The 10,943-nt window shown below is 35.1% G+C and overlaps 1 protein-coding gene across 12 annotated transcripts in view; it reads right to left on the bottom strand.

Annotated features, from left to right (window-relative positions):
• aru (arouser) overlaps positions 1 to 10,943 on the bottom strand; it is a 119,217-nt gene that overhangs the window by 72,246 nt on the left and 36,028 nt on the right. For 2 of the 12 annotated variants that reach the window (XM_017610807.1, XM_017610820.1), the window contains exon 1: positions 8,034 to 8,322. The exons of 7 other annotated variants lie outside the window; for them this stretch is intronic. The gene's annotated coding sequence lies outside the window, so the exon portion shown is untranslated. Of the gene's footprint in view, positions 1 to 7,348; positions 7,433 to 7,500; positions 7,608 to 8,033; positions 8,323 to 10,943 lie in introns of those variants that run through there. 3 more of the 12 variants (XM_017610811.1, XM_017610809.1, XM_017610817.1) reach the window with 3 other exon arrangements.

The raw sequence follows: 10,943 nt of genomic DNA, 5'->3' as shown, positions 1-10,943 counted from the left end.
TCTTCAAAACTGTGATAAAACTGAGGAAATGGAGCAAGGTATGGTTCCAACGGGGAGCATATAGGATCAAATGTGTCCGCGCTAATAACCACTAGGGAGCATAGATGCGAAAGTAAAACATTGAGTTCATTAAAAATCTTCATTGGGTCTGCATTATTGCTTTCGAACAACTTGTTTACTTTTTGCACCTGAAAATTAGGCAAATAGTAAAATCGGCTAAAAACGGCTAACTTTTTTTTACAAACCGGCTAACAAATCGGCTGCCGGCTAGATCGAATTTTCTCCGGCTAGTTGCTATCAAAACCGGCTAAATCTAGCCGGAAAACGGCTAAAATGGCAACGCTGCGCCCGTACTCGGGAAACACGCTTTGTGCTCTCGTTCGTCTGAGTAATTCAAGTTGGCGATTCACAGCTGACAACAACAATTGCGTACGAAAGAGATGCTGTGTGTGAATGCAAAGGGCAACACCAAAAGAGAAATCGCCGATAATAAGATACTCGAGTTTCCGTATTTGAACGCAGACTAAGCGGCCGCAATGTTGTCAGTATCTTCTTTTCTGTTCATTGTCTTTTTCCTTCTTTGCATTATCCTAAGGCTTTCTAGTGTATATCGGGTTGACTCCCTTCTTTCTTTGTCAATAATCTTTGTGTTTGCGAAATCAGCTGTATGCCCAGTTGTTATGATGTGTTGTGATAATGCTGTACTGCTTGTTTGTTCCCTTATATCTGCTTCATGTTCGCCTAGTCTAACACCTAAAGGCCGTTTAGTTGTCCCAATATACACTTTTTCGCATTCCTCAATTTCATTTCCCTTACATTTAGTTTCATACACTACATTGTTTTGTTGTTGGATATCTACTGAGCACTTAGTTTTTGTGTATATTGTCGGCAGAGTGTAGTTAGATTTGTAGGAAAGTGCTATGTTTTGTGATTTCGTTATGCTGTGACCAAAATTGCCAGTTAAGTTGGGAATATATGTTACACTGTAAAATGTCTTAGTAGTTTTGGTTGTGTCTGTGTTCGGTATTGTATTGGGATGGATGCTTGTTTTCATAACTTCTTGATTTATTAATTCCCGTACTAAGTTTACAGGGTAATTATTGTTAATTAGGATTTTGTTAATTTTCTCTTTGTTAGCTTCGTGGAACCGTGTGTGACTTATTGCCAACATTTTATGGATGAGGTTTTTTGCTGTATTTATCTTATATTTTGTTGGTTGCGATGAGTAATAATTAATCAGGCGTCCAGAAGAAGTTTGTTTGGATTATCAGTCAAGTAAAAGATCGTGGTTTTCTCTATGTATGCAAACGTCAAGGAAAGGGATTTTTGAATTTTTCTCTATTTCCATCGTAAATTGAAGTTTATTGTGATACTTGTTAAGAATTCATATCATAGTCATCCACATATTTGGCTATAAATTTAATGTCGATATTGTATTTTTGCTTGAGCTGCGAGATGGTATTGTCCAGTAGGTTGTCCATAATTATGTCCGCTATTGTTGGGGAAATAGGACTGCCCATAGGCATTCCAAACGTTTGTGAATATAGTTTTTTGTTGAACATAAAATAGTTGTTGTCTTTTAGGCAAAATTCTAAAATTTCTTAGAATTTCTTTTTCGGAATATTGGTTTTCTGTTGAANGCAGATGTTATCCACATATTTGGCTATAAATTTAATGTCGATATTGTATTTTTGCTTGAGCTCCGAGATGGTATTGTCTAGTAGGTTGTCCATAATTATGTCCGCTATTGTTGGGGAAATAGGATTGCCCATAGGCATTCCTAACGTTTGTGAATATAGTTTTTTGTTGAACATAAAATAGTTGTAGTCTTTTAGGCAAAATTCTAAAATTTCTTGGAATTTTTTTTCGGAATATTGGTTTTCTGCTGAACTTGGTCCCATTTGTTCATGACTATTTTTGAGGCTAACATTGTTGGTATATTGGCTAACTTATCTTTTAGGTTGAATGTAAGGGAAATTAAATTGAGGAATGCAAAAAAGTGTATATTGGGACAACTAAGCGGCCTTTAGGTGTTAGACTAGGCGAACATGAAGCAGATATAAGGAAACAAAAAAGCAGTACAGCATTATCACAACACATCATAACAAGTGGACATACAGCTGATTTCGCGAACACAAAGATTATTGACAAAGAAAGAAGGGAGTCAACCCGATATACACTAGAAAGCCTTAGGATAATGCATAGAAGGAAAAAGACAATGAACAGAAAAGAAGATACTGACAACATTGCGGCCGCTTAGTCTGCGTTCAAATACGGAAACTCGAGTTTCTTATTATCGGCGATTTCTCTTTTGGTGTTGCCCTTTGCATTCACACACAGCATCTCTTTTGTACGCAATAGTTGTTGTCAGCTGTGACTCGCCAACTTGAATTACTCAGACGAACGAGAGCACAAAGCGTGTTTCCCGAGTACGGGCGACTCGGTACCCGTCCCCTTTCCTCGTCGCTCTCTCCCCTACAAGCTTCGAGTTTCCGCAACAAAAGTTTTCGTGTCAGAACGTCGACTTACATTTCTTGTTTATGATTACAAAGAAAAATGTTTATTATTTTAGTATTGACAAAGCTACAACAAAAGATGGTACAGATGCGTTGTATTCAGGTGTTAAATCAAAGTTCTTAAATATTGTGAGTTTTTTGTCCTAAAATGGTTGTTTTTATATAATTTTTAATTCCATATATGTATATGTATGTTTGTATGTTATATTCATTAATTTTTGATTACAGTGTGCCTTTGTATTTTTGGTTTGTGGCAGATTAAATAAAGCTGGATTGCCCCTGAAGATGCTAAAAATGTTTTAGCGAAACGTTGGGTCAGAAAGTGGAATAATGTAGTTTTATTCGCACTAAAAACATAGATCAGACTAGCCTGGTAACATAATATTTAATAAATTACGAACTGATCGGGCAATAAAACATACTAGAATTTTAGTTCATTCACATATCCAAAAACCTTCCAAAAACAATGTGGTTTTGTATTCAGAAACGAACAGAAACCAGTTTCCATTAATTTTCATATCCGGAAAACGTTCGAAAATGCAATACATAATTGTATTTTATTTGTTTAAGCTGAACATTTCAAACATGTATATTAGGCAGTGGCTGAGTGTGCAGAGGAGCTTGTTAGTATTTGTTACCTCTCAGAAGGTGCCGGGTTCGATGCCGAGGGGCTTCCATAATTTTTTTTTTCGAACAACGAAATAGCATCTGCGAAGTGCAGAATGAAAGCGTATTGAACGAAACAGGCAAAAACATATCCGTTTTAAAACAATTTTCGGTACTAGTCTGTATTGAACGAAACAGCAAAAACATATCCGTTTCAAAACAATTTTCGGTACTAGTCTGTACATACGCCAAGGAACTGTCAAAAACGTCATGCCCATATAATTTGTATGAAGCAACGCACAATAACTCGTCGCTGGCGCCGAGCATATGGAATTTTCCTTTTTGACAGGACGTTACTTGTTGAAGTTGGATCTAGAAGACGGAAAGGAAAGGAGAGGACAAAAAAGTGAAAGAGGAAACGAGAATAAAAATGATGAAATTAGAAAACGCTTGTCGATCAGTTTTGCCTTTTGAGAATATTTTAGGTACCAAAAAGCCTACCCACTTAGTTTCTAAACTACCAAAATTTGTTCATCACTAAAACGAGATTTGTTTAAGCTACAGAAATTAGCAGTAAAAATTGAAATACCAAATAATATTGTTTACAGTGTTGAAGAACCATTCATACCAAACTTTACGGTTAAACAAAACAAATTCGGGCCTTTAAATAAAGCAACTAACGTATTGCATAAAAAACGTTTATTAAAAAATTTAAATACCTTTGAAATTAATTCTATTCATATCCAACATTTTTTATGTTTGAAAAAAAAAAAACTATTTCTAACATTTTATGCAATTTAAAAAAGTGTTGAATTAACCTGAGCTGAACATGTTCAACGTATGTATTTCAATTTGCACACTCACACTTTGCAAATTGTCTATCAGCAATTTTTCTTTCAAGACGAAAGGCAATTTTCGTTTAATTTCAACAGCAGATCGATAATTGCTTTGGGAAGTGAGTAAGAAAATTTTGTTCAAAAAATATGGGAAAAAACTAAAAAACTCATGCGTGTAACAACTCCTACTGTGCAAATTGAAAGCAATTTTTCAACGTGTAAACAAAACATTTTTGTCTTCCAAAAGCTTCATCAAACCAACCCAACTTTCAAAGGAAAATAAGCTACCAATTTTGGTCCAATTGGACCAAAACGGCAACGCCGTTGTCGATGTTGACATAAACAGCCCTATTCTGCATTTCGATTACGTTCCCGCATTCCGCTCCGCAAGAATCGAACTTAGGTATTCTGCGTTACGATCGAATCGAAAGAGGAAGAGAGAAAACATCTTTCGAAATCAGCTGTTTGCCTAGGAATATGGGAAATCAAAACAAAACACAGAAATATTAGCCAACAAACTATAGCAGCTTATGAAGTTGGAGTTTGTAAATATTTTAAAATAACTAAATATATCTAGCATCACTGTAATTTAAAAATAAAATTTCGTTTGCTCTTGAAGAGGAGGACGAGTCCCAGATTGCTGTTGCGGAAGTTTCAGATGAGTGAAGAGTAATAAGAAATTCTTCTTGAACTGTATTACTCATCCCTCAAATCCAGTGAAATTATAAACGTTGTTTTAGCACTCCACAACATTTGCATTTACTACAGAGTGGAAGATTTGAACGCAAATGAATTCCATTTTGAAAGCCGTCTGGAGGAGGGGAAGAACAAAGCTTATCCTTCCATAGCAAATCGAATTCGAAACAACATACACATCTCATTTTAAAAAGTTAGTAAAAACGAGTGCAATAATAAAAACATCTTTTTTATGTAACTTCACATTTTATGTATGTATGTATGTATGTACATCTATAAATTTTATACAAAAAGAACAAATTGTATTCAGTGCATTTCACAGTCTTATTTATAGATAATGAAAACAAAAACGCCTGGACTTCCTCTTTGAAAACCTCGCGCAATATCCCTTTTGGTTGCCATTATTTGAGCCAATTTCGTATTGCCCGTATTACCGCTCGCGAAAACACAGAAATCGAGAAAATTCATTTATGATGGCTTTTACAAGCATGCACAGTATATTTGACTTAATTTTTTAATAAAATTTTATTTAAACCCACGAAAATAACAATCGAAACGTTCTCCGTCAGCAAATTTGCAACTTAGAAAAACGGAACTACGATCGAAATGTAGAATAGGTATAATCGTAAATTTCGAAGATTGATCGAAAGGAAACGGAACGCAGAATACCAAAGTTGCCAAACGGAGAAAATTTCGATTCGAGCCGAAATGCAGAATAGGGCTGACAATTTTGAACGCGGCAGCGAGGCAGAGCAAAGTTACGAAAATGTGTGGGCTTAAAGCGCAAACAGTCAATGACGTAGCGTAGACGTAGGTTGACGCAGACACAATCTACCTTTTGGGATTCGCATTAGAGCTGGGATACTATCGATAGTACCGCCGCTCGATAGTTCTCGAAACGATAGTTGAAAACATCGATAGTATCGATAGTACTATCGTCGTAAATTGCTTGAAAATAAATTAAATAATTAATAAATATAAAATTTATAAATTACTTTGTAAATTAAAGAGATTATATAAATTTGTTTAAAATTGAGTGCATCAAAAAGAACTTCTTATAATAATAAAATAAACTTGTTAGTTTATGCGTCTCAATTATATATACTTATACACATACACGTGCATCCACTTGAATAGCGACAGGAAAAACCTGTTTTTTTATTTGGAAAAATTAAATTCGGATTATGTTTGTCCCTTTTGAAGTGCAAGGAAGAGAAATTGGCTATAATAATACATTTCTAATATTACAAAACAAACAAAACAAAAGATATTCGTTTAAATTGACAACTCGTAATTATAAAAGTTCAACTGAGATCAAATACGGAGGCGCATATCAAAATCCGGACAAAGGAAATTATTAACATTTTACATTTTAGTCAAAATAATAGCACCACAAAATTTTTAGCAGTTTTCACTATTTTTTGTTTGTTTAGTGTCTACTAATTTTTTATAAAAGTTGTACAAAATCATTAAAATTTCAAGCTTTTTAATTCGAATTTCTAAACAAATTTTGTATAAGCGGTTTTAAAGCTTATTAAATTTTACTATTTACTATATTTGTTTTCAATGTCAAATTTTTTAAAAACATAGTTAACATAACATTTAGTAAAACCAAAACACAACTAGATTAATAAAAACAAATTTTCTGCGTTTAACGATTCATTTCAGTGTATAGACTTATCCATATGTACATTGTATATCTCTTTACACATACATACATATCGTCACTAGATACGAATAAAGACGCGAGCTCAAAAGTTGATGGCGAAAAAAGAGGCGTAAAATCAATTTCGGCGAAGAAAGACTCTTAACTTAGGTACCGGCAAATAAAGTCGCGTCAACCTCTTTGACAGCGAAGAAAGACCCATAAACTTATGTCCGCGGTCAACTATATTTTCGAGTGCAACAGTATTCCCCAGAATTCCCTAAAGAGTTTTTTCGAGCTCTTTATTCGTGTCTAGTGACGATATTATTATTATTACGTCGAAGATACCCGCGCTGCGACCTAAGAAGATATATTGTGCTAAATCCAAATTGTAATCACTCCAACCTTAGGCTGTTTAAAAAGCTCAGCACTTTGGATGAGGCCATGTTCCAAATTTTAGATGGAGAAGGCAATCGTTCTCCAAGGTGTATCAATCTACGATTCATGCTTCGTGCACAGGCACATAGAATGGGTTACTTTCACCAGCCTACAAACCCTACAGTCCGTCTCTACAGAAAGACCCATTTAATTAAAACCGTACGTTACCCTCCAGTACTGCTGGAGTCAATCGCTACTTTTGAACCGCTACTGCACCGACTCCTAGGTAAGTAGCTACTCTATTAACCCGTGGTAGTGCAGAGTCGAACCAGTCGTAAGCAGAATAGCGAAAAACTACGACAGAGGGCGCCCATAAAACACGCAAGTGACTACTTTAGTAACTCCCGGTAGTGCAGAGAGATCCGATGGTGACTACCGCCTAGGACATTGCCTTGTAAAAGTAATCGATGAAATACACTGCAAGTAGTCGGTCGGTAATTGACGGTGTTTATTAGGTAGCTACCGATTCGGCAGTCCTGTATTTACTCCCCCGTAGTGCAGGGTAGCCTCATTTTTTAAATATGTAAGTATGTATTTACATATTGTAAGAGCATTGTAATTCACATCATTGGAATATCTTTCAGATATGTATAGTTACGCTTCCACAATACCATCATTCTTATCAGCCACGTTGGTTGGTTGGTTTTAACGCATGTATTCAAAAGAGGTTTTTGGGAACGGATTCGGCGACTGATCTGCAAGATCGAAAATATAACGAGAGTAATTTTTAATAGCGATCAGCTTGCGCCATGCAATGACAAACATTCTAGTAAAGCTTATCGGATGTATGCAGGTTCGCCATTTGAGTTGGAAAGCAAGAGGAGCACCACAAATTGGAGGAGCAACGCGGTTCACTACTTACTAAAAAATATGTACGCCAAATATGTATATCGTTTAAGCTGAAGTGTGCATTGTGCTAACAGCCACAACATAAGCCTTATGGTCTGATTATGCATACTTCGCATAACTGCGCACAACTTCGCATAAACTTCAAACTGTAATTTCGTATGTACTTTGTATGTATTTTGTATGTATTCCATTACCCAGAGATTAGCAGAACTTTTAATAACTTAGCGATCTGTTGAGTTTAGATTTTGCTTCACATTTTCTTAAGATAAATTTTTATTGCACTGGTACAAATGGTTGTGGGAAGTATGCATAATCAGACCATTAATTCATAAGGTCCGTGTTATGTGTTATGCACGCCTGCCAGGCCAATTGTTTTTCACTTATGTACATACAGATTATCGGGATTCCATATAAATATGACTCAAATAATTACATACAAACAAGTACCTAACTCATTGATTGGTTTACTTTCAACACCGCGCACTGAAAAAAGTGTCTTAAAAAATTTAAAAATGTGAACTTTTCTGAACGCTCCTCAAGTAGCTACTTTTTCTTCGATTTACAATAAGTTTTTTCACTGTTTTCGCGAAAACACATTTTTGCCGTATACTATATAGCTTACTACTTAGTTACATTCCGAGTAAAAGAAAACAGTACACACTTGGAGAATATCGTAAAAATTTCGGTGTGTATGTATGTACTGAAAGATTCAAATATGTTGTATGCATATAAGTTCTGTGAGCGTCAAATGTCAATAGATAAATTAGTGGTATTTTGTACATACCTAAATAAATACTGGTATATACGCATTCATGTGTATGTATATGTATGTGCACACCTGTACACTAAGAGCCCTACCTGTTATAGTTGTCAGTTTACCGATCTTCAATGTACCCTGCAGGAAAGGTGAGTGCAGTTGTCTACATCTAGCAACCGTAAGAATGGTTCTTTTGTAAGTAGACGAAATGTAGTTTAAAAACAGGGCGGAAAATAATCGTTATGCTGTGAAAAGTACATAGGTCAATCAATGAATCAGTTCTTTGTTATTGTTTTGTAATGCAAACTTGTTATGTGCTTTATCCAAATTTGTGAATGATTGCAAAATTGTAGGTCTAGTTTATTGAGATGTTAAAGTCTGTGGTCATAAGGGCTATCTGCTTATGTATGTATATACACATGTATATGGCAGTTAAATTACACTTTACCCATTTTTAGCTACCCAGTCAGCATTTAGAAGACTGTGCACTGTGGTACAGCTATTTTCGGGTTGGCAACGAAATAATGTCCAAACATCAGTATCCGCGCGTGGTAGTCTATCACCAAAAGGATCATAATAGTTTTTTTACAGCGGGTACAATTTTCCACGTTTTGGTCACATGTAATCATCTAATATGCAATTTCTTGTACAAAAATTAGTCTTGTCTAGAGAGTGAAATTTAGTTTTGTTTAATTTAATTTTTAGGTTTTTTTATATTTAACCCACTGTAATAAAAAAAAGCAAACATTTTTCAGTTCCTTGATAGTGAATCAAACTAACCCATAAAAAAAGTTAAGCAACTTTTGTTTCAGATAAATTAAAGCAGTAATTTGCTTAACACTTACTACGTTTATGCGTAGGCTAATTCACGAATTCATTTCATGAATTTGGGTTAACATTGGCTGCATAAACACCATTTCATGAATTCAATCATACACGAAAGTTAACCATGAATTCGGCATCATTTCATGACATCGTGAAGTGCAAGTCCGACAACGCCACGTTTCACAAACAGCTGTTTACTAGGGTTACGATGTTTTTAAATTAATAGCCCTGAGTGGCATAACCAGAATTTTAAACACTGAAAAAATTATGTGGGATTGTTCAAATATAAAACATATTCAAATAGAATACACTGAAAATATATCGAAACCAATTTAAATAAAATGTGGTTCATTGCCTGGTACCAACGGCTTTTGCAAATTCAAAAGGAGGCAAAAAAATGACAACTGCTTAGTTTCTCGCCAGTGCGTTGCAACTTTTTCAAAGCACTTTATTTCATGAATTCGCGAACTATGCATAAACGGGGCCATTTTTGAATTCATAAAATGAATAAACGTATTAATATGTGGTCTTCATGTCGCTGAATACCAGTCTCTTCTTGAGAAGCTTTAGACACATTTTGTTAGAAGTTGAACACGAGTTTATGTGTTTTCTACCAGATCATGGGGTGAGATCAGGGATACCAACTCTATTCAGGCTAATTCCCCCAAATTCCTTAAAAAAGGATCAGTCCAGCGCCTTCGTCTTGACCTGCGGGCTGTGTCGGAGCCACAGCCGCTAAACTTAAACGTAGAATACGTGATATTATTAAGACCGCATTCAAGGTAAAAACAGTACATGAAAAATTCGTTTTGATTGTACTGAATTTAATTTAATAAATCAATATGAATTGCAAAATATCAATAATTAGCAATAGAGAAGCAGATCCACATTAACTCCAATTATATATACAATCAGTTATAAATAGATATGTACAGTTGTCCACAAAATAATAGGAGTGGGATATTTTAACCTGTTTTGGCTATTNCATGACGTGTATCACTACTTCGATTCATTTTTATTTTCTTTCATACTGCAGAAATTTGTATTACTTTTTTACACTGAGAAAATGAAACAATAAGTATAAAAACGCACTATTTGTCTATACGAAATTTAAACGAAGCATTCGGAAAACNCTTCATATTAGCCTAGATCCCCGTATTAGTATTCGTCTTCGTGTTGGTGCTCGTTTTCGTATTATCTTCGTCTTCGGATTTGTGCATAAGTTAGCTGAGACTTCTTAAACAGCTGGCAACCCTCCTAAGTATAGTTAAGAAATAAACAGATCTCTTGCGTCCATTAGCGCACACAAGGGGTGGGTTTTGGGGTTCAAACCCCCCCCTAAAGCTAATAACCTCAAATACAAACTGTATCTTAAAGCTAAGAATCCAGCTCTCAAGGAAATTATAAAAAATATTTATTATAATTTCTGTTGCCTGAAAAAGCGCTTTGCTTTTGCTGTAAATTTCTATGAGGAAATAAATATACGAGCATTTTTTTCTTTAGAGCTGCAAACTGATTTAAGAAATTTTGGTAGAAGAAAATTTCTTTTCCATTTCTCGTCCGTCGTTTTATAGGAATTTTTCGTTTTTCTTGAGAGTTCAGTTAATTTTTTCGGTATTCGAAATATTAACAAGTAAGAAAGTCTAGGTTCGGGCGGAGCCGAACATTAAATACCCGGCGCAAGTATTAAATATATATTTTTTCACCTTTCCAANAGCCAAGTTTCGAAGAAATTGATGCAGCGGTTACCAAGATATACACATGTAACCATAAGT

This window comes from Rhagoletis zephyria, unplaced genomic scaffold (genome assembly GCF_001687245.7).
Source record: "Rhagoletis zephyria isolate East Lansing unplaced genomic scaffold, Rhagoletis_zephyria_1.1 Rzeph_scaffold_00344, whole genome shotgun sequence".
In the NCBI taxonomy this organism is placed as follows: domain Eukaryota; kingdom Metazoa; phylum Arthropoda; class Insecta; order Diptera; family Tephritidae; genus Rhagoletis; species Rhagoletis zephyria.
This window is presented reverse-complemented; position numbering and strand designations above follow the sequence as displayed.